The sequence below is a fragment of the Micropterus salmoides genome, unplaced genomic scaffold (genome assembly GCF_014851395.1).
Source record: "Micropterus salmoides isolate LMB-PRFRI ecotype aquatic unplaced genomic scaffold, ASM1485139v1 Ms_hic_scaffold_16, whole genome shotgun sequence".
Classification (NCBI taxonomy): Eukaryota; Metazoa; Chordata; class Actinopteri; order Centrarchiformes; family Centrarchidae; genus Micropterus; species Micropterus salmoides.
The window spans coordinates 7,470,072-7,476,112 of record NW_024040707.1 but is presented as its reverse complement, the minus strand read 5'-3'; positions in this window follow the sequence as shown (position 1 = coordinate 7,476,112).

The window sequence follows — 6,041 nt, the reverse complement described above, 5'->3', positions numbered from 1 at the left end:
AAGCTCTAGCTGTTTCCTGGTGCCCCGGCCAGGCCTGGCTGGCTGGCTGGCTGGTCGCCTGCCTGTAATCTCAGTAGGGGCTTATAGGTCACTACAACCACTACACATTCCCATTCATCAACATCATCCCCTTTACAGGGACTAGGTGATTGGATTTAGGACATGTTTTACAGGGGCAGAAAAAAACAGAACAGTGAACTAAGTCGTGTTTACAAGAGCTGTGCTGTGAAAAGGCAAGTGGACGAGTGGCAGCCATATGGAATGGATAACCCTGTGAACATCTGCCCTCGATCAGTACCACGCACTGCCATTTGACCGGTGGCTTTGACCTCCACATGGTGTGCGGGAACATCTGGCCCTTTTTCTGCTCTCATGAACTGCTGAAAACAGCAGTAAGCAGACAGGTAACTGCAGAGAAAACAACAAATAAATTATTATGTTTTATTTATGTTTTATTATAGGTTAGAAAAAGATATTTCCCCAAGGGGAATCCACAAGCTACCTAGCAGTATATAAAGTAACCAAAATAAACCACACCTTTACCAGTTGCAACATTAAAGTAATGAACACATTAATGTATCAATAATTATGATCCAATAATATAATATACATGATTCTAAAAGGGGCCATTCTGCATAATAAGTACTTTTGCTAATTAGGGATCCAATCAGCAAAGTTGCTGTAGCCCTATTGTCTTTCTTTCTTTCTTTTTCTGCTAAAAGTGTTTGGGCAGCAAAAACTGGCTAGATCATCTACGGACAGCGCTGATCAAAAGTTATTAAAAGAATTTTGATACATTAATTTGTTTTTTTCATAAATTTTTACTTTTGTGTCTTTACGTGCAATTTTACACAAATTACCATAAATCAAAATTGGCAAAAGTTGTTGTAACCAAACTTTACACATCTGTTCAGATGCTCGGTCCGAGCTTCCCTGGGATATTCTTCCACTAGGGGGCACTACACTTGCAAAAAGTTTATATCTTGTAATTCCCTGCAATTCGTACAAAATTTGGTTTGTGTAATCTAAGGTCACTACTCAGTTGATGCATAAAATTTGTTATTTGTTATTTCTTATTACAAGAAATGTAAATTTCCAGACATTTCTCATTCCAAACTTCAAAAAAATCTAAGAAAATCACCCGTAAGTCCTAGAGAGCTGAAATTATTTCAGCACATACACTGATATGTGACAAACGTTTGCCTCACTGCAACCTATGGTAAATTCAGAAGACAGTCACTCTGTGTTTTACAGAATATGCTAAATCAACTAAAATCTATATCTCCATAAATCTTTCTTAAAATGTTACCAAAGTCAACACAGACATTCTCTGGATGGCCGATATCAAGTGTTTCAAAGGATTTTTAGATCGGTCAAATGGTGAGTCTACAGTGATATTCAGTATCTTGCTAAAACATTTTCTTTTTTGCTCAGTTTCAGATACAATGCAACCAAAATAACTGACAACACACCCAAAACCACAGAATGATGTGTGATTTTTTTCAGAATTTTCTCACCAATATTTTGACTGTTGTAAGCATTTTAATTTTAAACTGACAAAACTATCCATGTCTGGCACATCACTTCCTCAACTTATGATATCACTTCCTCAACTTGTGAGAAGGTGTGTGTAAACAACCTCTCACCAGTAGCTCAGTCAGTAAGTCCCCTACTCTGGAGATCTGAAGTTCTAGAGTTCAAATCCTCAGGTGACCAAGTCAGACTTGCTGACACTTGGGGTGAACAGATCATGAGTGAGTCTAAGTTCTCTATTTTATTTGGATCGAGTGACACTTTTTTCTTATTTTTCTCTGCTAAAAAGTGTTTGTGCAGCTTAAACATTAAACCTTGAAAACACAAAATGTTGCAGGTGGCTTGAACATTTCATCCAGTAGTCAGGTACATATGACACTCTCTGATCTCAAGGTTATGTTGTAAAAATCAAGTTTGCGTTTCCGCAATTAACTCAAAGTCCAGTTTCTCTCATCACTTTAATCTCTCAAGTCATCTGCATCTGTTCTTCTCTTATATTCAATATAAATATTCAATTTTTCACGACTTGCTTGGAACCCGATCATTGCCGCTATATTTAAATTAAATTTTGATGCTTTTACTTTTACATGTTACAGCATTTCTAAATGTTTCTAAAGCTTTGAGTATTTGCTCCACCACTGAATAAGACGAAAACAGAAATTGGACTTCTACCTTAAAACTGCAAGTGCACAATTGTTTCGTTTCGAGTAGTACATTAATATTGGACGTTCACAAGCACACACTTTAGGTATGGCTTTTTCACAAATGTAATAAGTAGTGTACTGAAAGACAAATATCAGTGGAAACCGCCCCCCACAGATTATAGAGAGGTGAATTAGTGAACTAATTATTCAAATTCCTAGACTTCAGAATAAAGGCACCATTATTTTGTAATGCAATTCATACTTTCAACTTCACCATTTAAAATGAAAAAATAATCACACAAAAAATACTTTCTCTGAGCAATTAACATAACATTGAAATATTGATAAAAACAGTGAGTATTCATCAACATTCCTGTCACCAAAAGCACACCCATGCTTTACAGGCCTGTAGATTGACAACGGAACATCCCACAGTGATGGGGGGCTCAATCCGGCTTGAGCAGACCTTCCATTTGGTACCCTGCATGTCTATGTATCTCGGTGGGTTTTGGAGTTAAAACGGCGGGAAAAAAAAAAGTCAATCAGTAATTTCGCCCAAACAGTTGCCCCCGGTACCGGGTTTTGATTTGGATCTCATAGGTCTGTTTAGTGACCAAGATACATACTAAGTGAGATATTTTAGATTTGAAAAAAAAATATGCATATACACCCATGTATCTGCTATGAGCTAATATAATATATTTATCAGTGTTGCTGTTAATTAACATTCTGAAATGCCCATTTAGGGTTAACTCACTTAAAAGCATCACTCAGGTTATTGCACTATTGCTACATCTTTCAGTGGAGTAACTAATTACATTCACTCAAGCACTGATATTAAGTAGCCTACTATTTCGAGGTACTCATGCTTACTTGAGTGTTTCCATTTTATGTTACTCCACAACATTTCAGGCAAACGTTGTCCTTTTTACTTCTCTACATTTATCTACCAGGTGTAAGGACTAGTTACTTTTCTGGTTAAGGTTGTACATAAAAAAACAAATAATGATTAGCTTACACAATGCAACACATTGTTAAAGATAAACAACAGTGTTTGAAAATCTTTCTTCTTTTATTCCCCCCTTTAAACTTCTCACATGGTTTAACTTTATCTATTTGGGGCCCAATCAGTTAAAAGATTACAGAAACATCAAAGGTGTAGTAGAACCTTTTGTAACCTTTTAGAGAAAGCTCAAACTCCTAGGTTGGGAACCACCGGACTAACTGTATCTAAAGTAGATCAATTACCCCCACCCAAACCAGCTATAATAGTAAAATGCCATTGATGCTTTATTATAAACAATCAAATAATGTAATATGCTGTATATATCAGTCACTCACAATCTGCAATTTTCTGCAGAATGAGAACTATTTCTTTAGGTAAAAGTAGCAGTTAATACGTTATTTTTTTTGTTGCATTTGTGACATTTTTTGCATTTTTTATGTTATTACTTTTAAACAAGTAAAATATCTGACTACTTCTTCTGTCACAGGTCAGTTTGGATGCCTTGACAAAATGAATCACGGCTGATGATCTCTCTTGTTTTTTCTTCTGGCCACACAATACCTCACAGCCGTAACAAGGTGATAATGTATTGCCAGCTGCTCCCTGGCATAAATTCATCCCACAAAGACGTGGCATATGCTAGAGGATCAAATGTCTTTATCCTCATGAAAGTTGTGTTGTTTTCTAAATTGAAAGAGCATAAGGTCCCACTTTCATGCGACAATATAAACTCCTCACCTCAATAATTGTATCAGCTTATAAGAAGCTTACTGTAATTACAATATTGTCTTCTTGGGGCCGCAGCCTAAAACATGAAATACAAATCACCCATTTCAAAATTAAATGGAAACTCGTTCAAAGAGAAGCTATACTAGAGGACAGAGGGATTAACGTGTAAGTCCGGCACATTTAATATTTACTGCACAGTCACACAATTAATCTGACAATGTGTTCTGTGTCTAATACCTGAACTGATGGGCCCTCCACCATTATCAGTTGTGTGCATATGGGGCGGGGTTAGCGGGAGTGGGGGCTGTTTACTTGTGATCCAAATGCAACCCATCATGCAAAATGGAATATCTGCACCAAAAACAACTTTCACTTTTGAAAGTAGTTTGATTTGTCTAGCTTAAATGTGGTAACTGTGGTTTAGGATGAATGAATGAATTCATTATTATGAATGAATGAATTATTATATTATTTGCATTATTGTTTCATATTACAGGGCACAGTACACATTTTCAAACCAAGAAAGTCCAAAAGTAGAACAACAGCTACAGCATCTTTCATGGTCCAATCTTCAGACCATCACAACAGCAAAATTCATAAATCACTGACAGAAACATTTGCTGTGTAGCACTGAAAAAATATGAATAAATATTAATAAAATAATCCATTTCGCCCTCTTTTCCATGCTTAATTTGGCAAACTTAAACACATCAAAATCAAACAGCTATTCCAATTTTACCCATCTCTAGGCCTACACCAGAACATTTCAGGGGTTTGTCAAGCCGGTTCAAGGAATAAAAATAATCATCATATTAACGGAAATGGGACTCACTTTGCACCCAAATCACATAGCTCACGCAATAGTTTTTAACCAACCTCAAGGCCATAAGAAGAACCAAGCTCTCACCTGTGTAAATAAAGATATTTGGCTTCTACATAAATGACATGTATGATTCAGGGCCAAATTTGTATGCATATATGTCCACATATGATGGAATATGTTCAAACCATTTTTCTTCAAACTTCAGTAAGAGCTTCTTTTTTAAAGAATTTAACATTTAACAACATACATTATTCAGTAGATATGCAGCATTTCCTCCTCCTCATAGATTGAATAAAGCTCCTTTGTACAGTTTAAAACTGTATGACTTACTCCAAAACAAAAAAACCTTCTTAGTCATTCTATCCTCTGCCACTTGGATTAGATTGATCCTGGTACCTAGCTGATGTCGACCCTGAATTGCCAGAATGTTTCACACTTGGATTGTAACACATAAGATTGGGGGTGCTGGCACCTAAAATTACAAAAGAGAACCTCATAATGGGGTCATGTGCCAAACCCTGCCCTAAATGTATGCAATTTAGCCAACCAGACATAACAGGGAGAACTTGTGACATTCTATCCTCCAAAGTGTTGTCTTGATGAAGAAACAATAGATAGACAGTAAAGTCATTTAGCCATGTTTTAATCAGATGCTTCTGTTTTACAACTTTGAAAAGTTATCATGATGACAATACTTACATCTTTTGTCTTAGCGATTGCAAACTACACAGAGGAATTTCGCTAGGGCTGCGGCAAAAGATTTTTTTTTACTAGGCCTAGTAAGTGTGGCACAAATTGCTGCTTACAGTTATACGAATGTATGTACGTATGAGTATTTTTTCATTGTGTTATTGCTATATCTTTTCATTTCTTCTTTTCTATTTCTTCCGCAACTTTCCGATCCTTTACTAACAATCATTATTTTAGTAAAATGACCTTAAAATATTAAAAACAAAAGTATGCAGAATGGCCCCTTTCATTGTTATGTTATTAGAGCTTATTCATATACTGTTAGGGTAGTTGAATATACAAAGCGGATCATGGTTATTTTTATCTGATTCTGCAAAGTTACTTGTTACTAAAGCTGTTAATAAATGTAGTGAAGTAAAAAGTGCAATATTTTGCTCTGAAATGTAGTAGACCAAAGTAGTAGATAATAGAAATACTCAAAGTACAAGTACCTCACAATTACACTTAGGTAGGTCTATAGAAAGGCTAGAATGGAAATATTCTTTAGTAAATGTACCTACTCCACTACATTTATTTGATAGCTTCGGTTGCCAGTTCAGTTGCAGATTCAGAATAA